The sequence below is a fragment of the Apium graveolens genome, chromosome 2 (assembly GCF_009905375.1).
Source record: "Apium graveolens cultivar Ventura chromosome 2, ASM990537v1, whole genome shotgun sequence".
NCBI lineage: Eukaryota > Viridiplantae > Streptophyta > Magnoliopsida > Apiales > Apiaceae > Apium > Apium graveolens.
This window is the reverse complement of record NC_133648.1, coordinates 242,623,753-242,638,562: the sequence shown is the minus strand read 5'-3', so window position 1 is coordinate 242,638,562 and position 14,810 is coordinate 242,623,753.

Below are 14,810 nucleotides of genomic sequence, written 5' to 3'. Positions count from 1 at the left end.
GCAGATAAAAACCAATGGTACTCCCTTAACAACTTCTTCCCTTACTAGGAAATCACCTTGTGTTTACCACCTCTCCCGTACAATAGGATCCGTAGTTAGAAACAACAATGGTGTGGTGTAGTGTACATTTTTAGGATCTTTTTCTTCCTCCCTGCTATTTCTCCCCCTTAGTTGAGGAATCCTCCAAACTATTTCTTAAGCTTTTATCTCCCCCTTAAAGAAGGAATGTATGCCGTCGTCTGAAGGAGTTCTCATATTTCACTTAGTTGGAAAAGAAATAACAAGTAGTTTCTCTTTCTACCTCACTGTGAGTGTGTGATTCTGTTTAGTGTACCTCACATGTGTTTCACTCTTCTCTCCACTCGTGTTTACACTCATTCTCACAAGTGTATCACTCTTCTCTCATAGCTCCATAATCCAGCTGTACCTGCAAGGAAAATCACCTTAGCCATCCTTAAAGGAGGTCACAGGTGGTGCAATGGGAGTTCACAAATCCCCATCCTTGTTAAACTCGTCAGATAAATCTGAGTCATAATCTACAAGTTGCTAGTTTCCCTTTTAGGGTTCCAGATTTGAATTCTGGGAAGGTAAACAATGATCCAACGATTTTAGCATAAAGATCAAAGTTCCCTTCAAATGTCTGTGAAGACACTTCCTTGTGACTTATCAGGTAATATCTGAATCATTGTCAACAAGTTGCCGATCTGCACCTATGTCAGATCCACTATCTGCAGATGCATCCAGGGGATTTAAGCCTGGGGAGGTAGACACTGACCACTGACATATGGCTTTTGGATCAGTATCCTCTCCTAACACCTATAAAGGCAATTGGTCCATTAACGAACCTTAAACAATCGAATCTGACCTTAAAATGGTCGAAACTCTTGTTTCCGTCAACTCATCCTTTGTGTGTGTAACCTCTCCTTGTGCATCAAGAATTGTTTATGTTTGAAGTGGTGACACTACATCGGATACCTTGGCCGACAGGCAAAATTCAATAGACTCACCCTGTTGAGAGAATGAATCTAGTAACTGTTTTTGTGCCTTTTCAGCCATTACATCTTTTTGAGAAGATGTATGGGGGCTAGCAGTTGTCTCGGTTTAAATACTACTCATCTATGTAGGAGACATAGCTACTGGGTTGACTACAGAACCTTCCTTATGTGGTGCACTAGGCACTATCTCCCTCACGCTCATTCATACTACATTTAGTGGTAAGAGAGTGTTGGTTGGTTCTGTTTTTGTGTTTGTCTTTACAGTCTGGGATAGATGTTGTGGGTTTTCAACCTCATGACTGTCAATGAAAGAAAGTCATTGGAGACTGAACCTGTAACACAGAACATATGGTAATAGAGAGAAAATGATTTACAATAGTGATTTCAAAAGATTTTACATGAAATAAGAAATCACTAATGTAGAAAGAAGTTTGATTTTGTTTTTCAATATGAATGAGTTTTTGATAAAACATTGATCACTTAGGGTAAAGTCTAAGTAATTCTCATTCATGTCAAAAGCTTACAAATATCTGCAACATAATGTTAACAACATATCATTGATCGATACTTGTCAAGTACTTTAGATACTAATTGTTATGTTGCATTATCAATATACCACTGCACATATAAAACAATATGATTGTGCTTAGTGATAAGATAGTTATAAATATGACGACTCTACTAGTTCATATAAAATTATAACTTCTGTTAGAGTGCCATACCATGTCCTTGATGATTGCTTGAGCAGTATACTAGTTCATACCAACCTGAAGTGAGATTGTGAAGAAGAGATTGCATAGTTCAATAGATCTGCAACTGCAAAGTCCATGAACTGTGGTGTACTGACTTCCTCTTTTGACTCACCAACCAGGAGTACACTTGTACACATCTTACTAGAGTCCAATTCCAAGTGTAATGTGCAGCAGGTGCCTGATATGTCGTAATATTCCCAAGTCTCGTCACTGGTGCTATATGTTGGATACTGCTTCCTGATAATAACCTAGCACAATATACAAAATTTCACTGATAACATTCCCAGCTTGCAAACAGCCATATCCCTCGGATACACCTTTGCTGTTATCTCCAAAGGTAACCATGGGGCCAGCTTTCTCAACCACATTTGATAGCAGGGCTCTATCTCCGGTCATATGTCTTGATGATTCACTATCAAGAATCCACACTACCGGTTATACTTGTTTAATGCCCTGCACTACAAATGGATTAGATCTTCTTCGGAACCCAAACTTGGTTGGGCCCGGCATACTTGTAGAACTGTCCTTTGTCAGGCAAAACAACATTTTTAATTTTAATTGTCTCAACTTTCTCAATGACTGAACATTTGACCTTGTAAACAGCCTTAACAAATTTCTGTTTAAGCTTAGGCACAAATGTCTCCTTTCTAGCCTTAGAAGGACTGGCAGTCTTAGACCTATCATGCTTCTTATTATTCACATGCTGACGAGGAGTAGTCTTATCATTAGACACATGCTTACCATTAAAATAAGCATACATCATATTAAAAGCACAAGACATACAATTAGCAACACCACATGCTTTATGAGAGTGATTAACAGCAGGTAATTTATGCATGGTAGACATGGCATTATTGTTATCCAACTCATGTGTGTCTGAGTTAGTCTCAGTTGCTTTCACAACTTTGACTGGAACTTTCGACTCACTTGACTTGGAAACAATCTTCTCATAAGCATGATCCTCATCACGTATTTCTTCTTGAATAACAGAAGAGGTCGCATCAAATGGTTCAGCAATTGATGCTTTATAGAGGGGTTCATCAACACCCTTAAGCACATGTGGTACTTCCCTCCCTTTAGCACAGACATGAGGAGGGGAGTTTATGCCTAATTCTCCAATAGCAGCATTGTAATCATATCCTATTCCAGATGTTTGATTAACAGCTTGCTTACTGTAGAACTCTTTAGCCTTCGAACAAGAATTGAAGTAGGCTCTAACCTTAGTCTCAAGACCGGTGATCTTGTCTTTGAGAATAGTTTCGAGTTTTCTATAACAGTCAACTCTATTCTCTAGAAAAGATACCTGTTCTTTTAATTTGTCTTGATTAATATGCACAAGTCTTAATTCATTGACCTCTTTCTCAAGGTCTGTGATCTTTAAACTTAACAGTTCATTATCACGACGTGCACAATCTAAGTTACCTCTTAGATGATAAACCATTTCAGCATCAGAAAGTTTTACCTCTATTCTTGACGATGAAGCTTTTCCATCAATAGCCATAAGAGCAAGATTTCCTTCATCTTCATCTTCACTGTCAGTATCATCCCAGCTTCTTCCCTTTGCCAGATAAGCCCTTTCAGAGTTCTTTCTTACTTGCTTTGGCTTCCTACATTCTGTGGCAAAGTGTCCCAACTCATTGCAGTTATAGCATCTAATGGTGCTTCGATCAACCATCCCTATTTTGTACCCACCACTGCTGGTGTTAGAGGATGAAGATCCACCTTTCTGGAATTTGTTGTAGTTGGACTTGTACTTAAGCTTGGGATTCCTCCTGAATCTGACATGGGAGAATCTCTTGACAATTTGGGCCATTGATTCATCTTCCAATTGCTCCAGCTCTTCCAAGGAATAAAAATCATCACTTGATTGATTTGTAGTAGGAGGATCATATTCTGCTACTAACTCATTTTCCTCACCCTTGGAAAACTGTACCATTCTTTCTAACTGTTGAGATTGTTGTTGTTGTTGACCTTCAGCTACAAGTGCATTAGATGTGCTGACCATTCTATCCTTCCCGTAGACTTCCTTCTGTTGAATCTGCTCCAACTCATAGATTTTTAACACTCCATAGAGCCTGTCCAAAGAAATCTCACTCAGATCTCTAGCTTCTCTAATGGCAGTGATTCTATGTTCAAGATGAGCTGGCAGTGTTAAAAGGAACTTTTTGTTGACCTCCCTGATTGAATAATACTTTCCATTGATGTTCAGGTTGTTGATCAACACATTGTACCTCTCAAACACTTCAGTAATTCCTTCTCCTGGATTTGATTTGAAATGTTCATATTCAGAGGTTAGGATTTCCAACTTGTTCTCCCTAACTTCCTCTGTGCCTTCATTAATCACCTCAATAGTTTCCCACATGTGTTTGGAATTTTTACAGTTCATCACATGTCTGTTCATCAAGGGATCAAGGGAATCAATTAATATTAATTGAAGGCTGGCATCCAAGGAGGCTTCTTCCTTCTCAGCAATAGTAAAATCTTCAGGCTCTTTTAGATAGGTTCTAGCTTCAGTAGTCACCACACCATCTATTATTACCTCCGGTTCAATAACCATCGGAGTTTTTATACCCTTCTTTAACAAGTTTGAATATTTAGGATTTGCAACTTGTAAAAATAATAGCATCTTCTTCTTCCACATGATATAATTCTCTTTATCAAATTGTGGAATTTTAACGGTTCCAACTTTATGTGAAGTCATTATGAATTTTTGAATAAATAAAAATTCAAGGAGTTGAAAAATCACAAAAGTCTAGGATCTTGATTTGTTCGTTAATCAGAAGGCTCTGATACCAATTGTTAGGTCCCAATGTGTTTGTAGAAGGGGGGTTGAATACAAACGTTACCAAATAATCGAATAAATGCGGAATAAAAAATGTGAAACAAAATTCAAGTAAAATAAAAATATTATTAAACTTGAAAGGTGTTACAACAACTGTATCGATTACAAGGTATTAATCTCAAATCAATTATTACAAATCTAGAATAAATTTGACATGAACTTTTTCTATTTTTGTAATTAAAAGATCAAATGCTAAAGGCGATTTGAGATTAAGTTCTAGGGATTTTGATCCGCTAGATTGTTACACAAGAACAAGATAAATAATTCTAGTTGATTGGATTTAACTTTGCAATCTAGAAATTTGATCTTGAAGTTTGCAGAGAAAATGAAATATTGTTCTGCTTCTTTTTCTTTTTGTTCTTGGGTGTTGACTTCTGTTTGATGTGTATTGGATTGATAAAATGAACTGCTGCTTGTCTGCTTCTTTTTAATCAACAGAATAGAATTGAATTGGCAAGACAATCCTGAGCTCAGCAAGACAATCGGTAGGACAATGGATTGAACTAGCAAGACAATCTGAATGAACTAGCATGACAATCAGAATGAACTAGCAAGACAATCCTCCTCCTAGTGTAACTTTCGGTGAGACTATTGAAAATGGCCTAGCATGACAATCGGTATGACAATCCTGATTGTCATGCTAGTTCATTTTCAATTGTCTTGCTGATTTAATGCAGATTTTAATCCAATTTAAATTCTGAAAATTCCTAAAATTAATTCAGAATTAATTAATCAATTAATTCAATTAATAAATAAATTATTCTTCGCAGATATAATTTATTTTCTTAATTAAATTAGATGACTTAATTAATTAATAGAGAATTAATTCTAGTCTTCAACAGCACCCATCCTTCTGCAGATCTTCTGAAAATCACTGAAAATTATGAATCAATTACACCACTTCAATGTTGACACTCGATGTACTGTCTGGTTCATGAGTGACTAACTTCCGTGACGTTTCTTCATGTCTTGACTTTGACACTTTGATTTTCTTCAGATTAAATCCTTGTAATTAATGATACTCTGACGAGATCTCTGTCACTTGATTAAATCCACGATCTTGATTTATATCACTGAGGCATGATCAACTTCTTGAACTTCTTCCAGTGAATTAACTCCTCAAGTCTGTAGATGAACCTTGTTTCTGAATCCTTTGACAGATATTACTTTGCGAGATCTCTCTGACGGTCGATCCACTATTTACTTATTATATTCTTATTTGAGTTGAGTTGAATCCTCGAATATACAAATAGGCCTATGACATATGACTTACAAAAGATATGTGATATGCTAATAGCCTATTTATACACAAGGTTGGTTCAACTAGTACTCCAGAGTAAATGAATTAGTGGGTACGTGATCACAAATTTAAATAAACATTATCTATTCGTTAACATGTGTTTGCTGAGTTTTTAAAATACACATAACACATACTAATATATATACACAACACGACTACACCTATTTTTCAATTCTAGTCATAAAATAAATATATATTAAATTAAAATTATGCACATATGAATTAAAACAGTTATTTCTAACCCTACTTAAATATATTAGATAACTAGAAATGTTTATATTTTTAATATATAAATATAAGTTTTCACATTTTGTAACAAATCTATATAATAAAATATTATTTTCTTATCTAACCAGATAATTAAAGTGCAAAAAAGTATATATATTTATATACATATAATTTTAAAAATCATGTTTATTACATTCTACCCTCCTTAAAAAAATTTGGTCCTCAAATTTAAACATACCAAAAATATTTAATGATACCAAAAATATTTCAGTGTCAAGAAAGTAAAAAAAACCATTTACCCAAACAAAAATAAATGAATTTTTTATTTTGGAAATACAAATAACTAAACTCATAACTCACAGGTCAAGCCTAAAAGCAGTCTACAGGAAGCTAACTTAGGCTCTGATACCAACTATAATAGCCCGACTTTTCAGACAATAAATTATACTTAAATATTAAACTAAAACTCCAAATTTTATTTATACTTAAAATAAGTTTCTAATTGTCCATAAAATTCTAAAATCCAAGACAGAAATAAAATCATATAAACTGAAAATAAAGTCAAATCCTGGGAGACACAGCTTCAATACAAACATAATCACTAAAACATAATTCCAAAGCAAACTCAAATCAAGTCCACCTTTTAAGATGTCCCAAAAGCTAAACACCTGAAAATTTTGTAAGTAATGAGCCAAAGAGTCCAACAAGAAAATAATTCTACAGTAGTGGATCAAGTATCTTAATTTTATAAAACCAAAATCATTGTCCAAAAATTCATATGACATAAAACATAATTTAATTGCACAGCTCGCTAAAGCCACAAATACCCGGTGACACAATATAAAAAGTTCATAATTTCTGTTAATAATGCGCCCCTTACTAAGGTATCATAGAGTGTGCGCTCCCGAAGGCATCATAAGTAGCACTCCCTAATAAGATATCAAAGGCTAGTTCCTGAACTATACGCAATTACTAACTGGTTCATAAGTCAGAGCTCGCTGGGAATTCTTTTTTCTAAAACATGGTACTTGATCCATAAATTTTAAAAAATAAAAACAGTGCAAAAATATTTAAAACATTTCAATTAAAATAAAGGTGTGAAAAGTTAACTTACCTTAACAACAATATCTCCTAAATTATGTTGCCAAAATAAACCTAGACATACACACATACATACTTAATATAATAATCAAAATGTTAACATTTGTATGCCACTCAGCTAACCACACTTTAACTTTATAAAACTTAACACACAAAAATAATTAAATGTCACTATATATAACAAAATAAATTCATATTGACATATAAATACGACCATTTTCATATAAATACGACCATTTTCATATAATAGATCAAAATAGTATACCGACCAATAAAAAACTCAACACTTAAATACATTATATAATAATAATAATAAATTAAGTCTATGTAAAATATTTAAAGTCATAATAAAACAGATGTAGGTTCAATATTTACTATCTATATAATCCTTAAAATAAAAAATAAAAAAAATTAAAATATGTAACATATCGTTAGAATTATGCAAGTGGACAAAACATCAATATTGGTGTATAAAATTTCATAACCTTACATGTGAATATATCATTATACAAAATAAGTATAACTAATTTAATACATGAGCATATATTTAATAGGTATACAAATCTAAATTCATATCTGAATCAAACATATATTTGACATAACACATTAATTATTATGCATGCGTAAAATACATAATTATAAACATAAATTCATGCATTAAATATTTACTAAAAAATGGCGATTATTAACTAAAAAATTTAATATTCAATATCAAACTAAAATAATTAAATAAATTAAACTATAGTTTTATACACATAAACAAGTTCACACAAATATAATTTAATTATATATATAGATGTATGTAGTAAACATGTAAAATACATAAGTAACAACATGGGAAATAGAACGTACCTGAAAAGAAAAGATGTAATAACCCCAATTTTTGGGAAATTTTGAAACCCTTAGGAATAGTGTTTTTGCTGAATGAGAAAACTTTTCATGCCACACTACGTAGGGGTTCTGATATGGATATTCTGAGATTTTATTAGTACTTTATATGGGATATAAGTGTATGTAAAGATCGTCAGAATCCAAATCCGAACACTTTGATTTTTCCCGGAAATCCAATAGATACGGAAAGAATTGAGTATAAGGTAACAGGATAAAAGGATTTAAATTAAAGGATTATAATAGAGGATCATAAAAAGGAATATAATGTATTGAGAAAGGTTAAGGGAACCTAAGTAATAAGATCCCGGGTATGATCCCTCAAACGATAAACGAAAACGAAAGTTAAGCGAACCGTATAACAGATCAGCGGTCATTAGGAAAACAATTAGGAAGTTAATCAAAGGGATTAGAGAGGATGATGTCACCCAACCAATGAGAAGAGGACAAGGAGGGGAGGATGACATCATGAGGATGACACAAGCATGACATGGGAAGGAAGGAGATGTGGTGGCTTTTTAACCACACAAAATCAAGGGCAACAAGGTAATTAACTAAATCAAACACAAAAATCAACCAACCAAGCAAACATTTCATTTTTTCACCAAACAAAACACAAACCCCCCATTTTCTTCTTCATGCTCTCGGCCCTTTTCTTAAAAAATGAAAGTCCAAGCTCCTCCACTTACTATTTAGCAAGGTAATTATCTAAGCTTCCCCATGGATAGTTACATACTTCCTATAAGTTTAAGGTTCTAATTCCAAGCCAATCTTTTTCTATAAATCATGGAAGAAGATGGTGAATAGTGTTTTTCAAGAACTAAAATTTGTGTTCTTGAAGTTTTGTTTAGATTAAGCTTGGATAAGGACTTTAAGGGTGATTCCAAGCCATTCTCTTGATTCTCCACTCTCCAAGGAAGGTATAACTTCTCAAACCCTTAGTATTAAGTTTTGTTGGTTTGGATTTCATAATGTTAGATGATGGGTTAGTGTAATGAGTGTGTACTCATGATAGAGCTTTGTTTAGTAAGTGGTTTTGTTGATTTTGGAGTTAGGAGTGATGCTTGTTAGATTTGAAGTTCTTGGTCACATTTTTTTGACTTGGTTTAGATGAATAAATTGGTAATATTGAGTTGATTTGGGGCTGTTGTAATGTAGTTTAGATGGAGGTTTGATTGGGTTGTGAATTGGAGTTGAAATTGTGGTTGTTTGAATTGGTTTAAATTTGGGAAATCGCGTAAATATAGCCGTCGTAACGTCCGATTTTCTTTAGACTATTTTTGTGCATAACATTAGGACCCGAGAACCCCCTGCTAGATTATGACCATTGCCATATTTAGATAGTTCATGTTACGAGCTTCGTTTTGATATGTATTTCGTTCGATTCCGATGCACGGTTTAGGAGAAACGACCGTTTCAAGTAACGGCGTTTCGCGAACGAAACTTTTCCCCTCGCCTTACTTTGAAACCTTGGTTAAGGACCTTAAATGACTAATTGGGGTAAGAAATATTTATGGTAAGTATGTTAGGCAGTTGGTAAGACACTCGCGAAGGAATCGCCTTAAAACTCATAAAGGTTAAATTATTAAAAATGGAGGAGCCGAGGGTACTCGAGTGACTTAAGAAAATCAGTAAGCGCAAAATAAGCGTTAAAGTCTACGTTAGTTAAAGTATAGATTTACAAGTGACTTTGGTTTAATTCCAACTTACTTGTTGTTTATAGGTTACCAGACTCGTCCCGAGCCATTCGTAACCCCCAGTCGCTCAGGCAAGTTTTCTACCCATTATAACTGTTGTTGTGATGTATTGGTGTATATGCATGATCTTGCGTTAAATGCATATTTGTTATAGCAAATTCTTGCGATATATTGTAGCATGTTATATGGTACATATGCATGCCTGTTTCGTATTCTTGCCATATATATCTGATTGGTTCAGTTGATAATACCTATGCTAGAGGATAGCGGTAACTTGCATATACCCTTAGTATAGGGACCCAAAAGGTGAAAACATTTTCTAAAACCGGGAGCCGAGGATCCCGAGTAGATTTTGTATATATGTATATATATATACATATATATATATATGGTTATTGTTTTCAAAACTATTAATCGAATAAGGTTTATTCGATAACTTTATTTTATTAAATGAATATTATTATGAATATTCATTCGAGGGCTTATGACTTCTTTATTTTATTAAATAAATATTATTTGAATATTCATTCGAGGGCTTATGACTCTTTTATATTATTTATTGAATATTATTTGAATATTCATTCGAGGGTTTATGACTCAGTTTATATTATTTAATGAATATTATTTGAATATTCATTTGAGGATGTATGACTCCTTTATTTTTATTTAATGAATATTATTTATAATTTTCATTCGAGGTATTATGACTCCGCTTATTACTGAAATATATTCTTTATTTTATTAAAGAATAAGGTGTCAATAATCAAACTTATTTTCGATTATTCAAATAAAGATAGTACTTTCATATAAGTATATCTTTGGTTATTTAATACTCGTTTCAAGTATAAGTTTTAATACTTCTACTTCAATTATTTTTATAAGGATTATCTTTATGAGAATATTATTTAAATAATAATATTCAGGCATTTTCTAAATATACTGGGGACTGATTTACTTCATTAAATCAGCTTTACTCCAAACACTCTTTAAAGTATTTTCGAGTCTTCAAAATGATTTTTAAAAGTTAGAGCGGATCCCAAAACTCATTTTTTTATATTTAAGATCTTCCTTTTTAAGGGGATTTAAATACTCGCTCAAAACCTGAGGGATCCGGCTCTGTGGTGTATTTTATATTTGCAACAAGGTTGCAGTTTTGGTAAATGAATTGATTACTTACCCAACGTTCGGGAAGTAAGTCCATCTATTGAGTCGGCATAAGCAACATGGGCTCAGTGGGCGTCCATGATAGTGTAAGTGGCTCAGTGAGAGTCCGTCAAATGCATAAGTGGCTGAGTGGCAGTCCAGCATAAGGTCCTATTACGACCAGGGTGATGACCAGTGGGGAATTCGTCCATCTACTAGTAGAAAAGGTTACTTATTGGTATCTTTGCCTGATCAACAAGATATCAGGTTTATGCCAAAATTCTTTTCCTTTCCAAATTTATTGGATATTGCAATTCTGTTCATACTTTACATGACAGAGGTTTTCAGGAAATGTATAAAGAAGATGTATATGTGGATATATATATATCAGAACTTAATGAAGTATATCATAACTTCATTTCCTTTAATAATATTTCAAAGGTTTAATCTATTCAAATCTTGTCTGGTAGTCTCATCTGTGTGATGAACTGTTGAAAGCTCATTATACTTTGAACAGTGGTAGTTCAAGTAGCTTTATAAATGATATAAGTATAGTGAAGTATTTGGTAACTTCATCCCTTGTTTTTACTTATATCTAGTAAGTAATTATCTTACACTTGATAAAAGATTCTAGTAAGTATCCATTTAGATACTTATATTATTGTTATCACTACATATTATCTTGCGAGCTGTAAGGCTCACTCTTGCTTTATTTCTTCATCACACAACAACAGTTAGGAAAGATGGCCAGACTCCAGCAGACCCAGCGCAAGCGCGTGGGAAGCGTCCCGCGTCTTCCCGATGATGTTGTAGCTGCTATAGCTGCAGAGGTAGATCTATTATAGATCAGACCATCTACTTTTGAGAATCAATTATGTATAATTATAACTTGTGGCAGATAATGGAAATTAACTGTAAATTTATCAAGTAATCATTTTGGGTTGTAATAACTTTTAAATTGTGGATTCAAAGACTTGTACTTATTTGAATTTCATCTCTGAGACTATAACGGGTTGTGGTGTGTGTTAGTGTGGGGTCACAACATAAGGTTGTTTATTATTAATTAAGTGAAGTGATATTGTGGAAAGAAAGACCGTGATGACCCGGATCCCCGACCCCGGATCTGGGGGTGTTAGAGAAATGGTATCAGAGCTAAGCGTTATAAACCTCAGAGATGATGTGACGTTAAGATAATAAGTTCACTAAGATAATAAGAACTCTTGCCAAGTTCATAGTCGGACTACCTAACGTAGTACTGATAGTTAAAACCCTTATGGGAACCCCTATAAATATCGTGATAGTAGCGTAGTTCCTTATCGTACATGGTAGCGGGACTCCGAACCCTGAGGTTGAGGAGCAACAGCGCGATGATGTTTATTACTAATTGGAGATCGGATTGTGGATCCGATAGAGTGTCCTAATGCAGGACCGGATGATGTTGATATTGAGGATGTAGCGGTTGAGGATGTTGTCCTAGAAGGGATAGTTGCTGAGGAGGAACCCATGGAGGATCCTGACAAGAATGAATAAAGGACCACTGATGAATTGATGACCATGGTTAGGTCGACTACCAGAGGTAGGATTGGTCGGTCACTACCGGAGGTTCGTTCAAGTTTGTAAAGATAGTAGCCCCTTTAACGCGGCTTACTCATAAGACTGAGAAGTTCGAATAGACAGAGAAATACGAGAACAGCTTTTAAGAACTGAAGCAAAGGTTGGTGACGGCCCCTATGTTGGCGTTGCCGGAGGGAAAAAGGAGATTTTGTGAAGTGTAGTGACGCTTCGCACAAGGGCTTAGGGTGCGTGCTTATGCAGCACGGTAAGGTAATCGCGTACACGTCAAGACAATTAAGGTAATATGAAATTCGATATCCCCACCCATGTGCTTGGGCTCGTGGCAATAGTTTTGCTCTAAATATTAGAGGCACTACTTGTATGGAGAGAAGTGCGAGATTTACCTAAGCCATAAGTGCTCTAGTACATTTTCCCGTAGAGAGAGCTCAACATACGACAGAGGAGGCGGTTAGAGCTAATCAAGAATTATGATTGAGAGATTCTTTATCATTCAGGGAAAGCCAATGTGGTGGCTGATGCCCTTAGTAAAAAGGAGAGACTCAAGATAATAATGTCTTTGGGAGAATTGATAAGATATTTTGAGAAAATGGAAATAGTAGTGAAGGTAACCGGAGCCGGTACCGAAAAGCTGTTTGAGATTGCAATAGAGACCGAATTATTGGAAAAGAGCATATTGTGCCAGAAAAAGGTGATGAATGAAGGTAGAGAGCCAACAAATAAATATGAGATTAATACCGAGAAAGATGATAAGGGAATAATGAGGTATTCCTATAGAATTTGGGTTCCGAAAGTTCAAGAGCTTAAGGATGAGAACTTAGATGAGAGCCATAGTTTGAGGAATAGGATTTAGGGCAAACCCAGAATGTGATAGTCAGGGAGGTTGCCATCAAGAAAGAAAGAACTCATAACATAATAGAGTGGAAAACAAGGTTTTTAATGTATAAGATAACCCCGATTATGGGAGGAGGTTGAAACATTTCATACTAAGGAAACAGAAAGTCGAGTGAGGAAAGGAGACCCGAGACGGTACTCCTATACGGCAATTTATGGACCTGTCTAGACAGAACTTAGACTATTATCCCCAACCATCACCTTGAGGAAACAATGAGATAGGAAATTCTTTCAGGACCTTTAAGTCTCTAAGCTCTCAGAGTTCCAAGGAACAGGTTGACCTAGTCGAGGCAAGAGCCTGGCTAAAGGAAATAGAGGAATCATTTGAGATTCTGAATGATTGACGAACCACAAAAGACTGTTTTGTCACTTACCCTCCTAAGAAAGAGACCACCCGCTGGTGAAAGACCAAGGAAGGCACGGAGCAAGAGATTATAATAAACTGATTTAAGTTCAGTCAATTGTTTTCGGGAAAGTAATTCCCAAAGATAAGGAGAGAGTGTAAAAGCTTTAGAGCCAGAACAAAGGCAGACGAGTATGATGAATTATGAATCTAAGATGTAAAAGTTGTCAAGATTCGTTCTGAAGACACGAATCCAGAATGACGGGATGTTTGAAATCAATGCTTATGCTGTGTTGGTTCATGAAATAATGATAAGAGAAAGGAAAATAAAAAGAAATTGAAGTGGAAAGGAATATAACGGCAATAGAGTTTGAGGAATGATAAGGGAGTTGGGTATGAGGAAACCCTAAAGACTCGTAGCAATAGAAATAGAAAAGTATGTAATCGTCAGGATGAGGGTGATTCACCATGAGTTAAATTGATGGTTGAAGGAATAAGAGATACATATATTTTATCCCCTGTAAGTTGGGAGGATTTGAGGAAACCTTGAGATAGTTCGAAGGATAAATATTGAGACACGGATAGACTGAGGAGACAAGAAAGTAAGAAATCAGGAAAAAATGGATGAAGGAAGTGACCTTCAAGAATGTGAAGTGTAAGACCGGTGGCTTGATACCCAGAAAGGGAGACGCCATGTATGAAAGATATCCCAACATTGAGATGACTGTTGAGATAAACAACAAAAGTAAATAAGGAATTATTAAGAAGAGGTTCACGTTGAACACGACCAATATCTTCCAGAACATCCTTGTTATCGTTACCCAATCTAGGCAATAAAAGCGGATAACCGTTGTTATCTTTTGGAGGCCATATTGATTGATCTCATTTTGAATGCAGATGTTATTGTGAAATTCGGCATATACTATCGAGGTGGGAATGATTGAATAAGACACCCTTATCAGGGATATATGACTTGATTTATCCATGGAAGGATGCAGGTACCTTTTAAAGGTAGAATTAAGGATAGAACATTGGTAACTTAAAATGAATCCCAG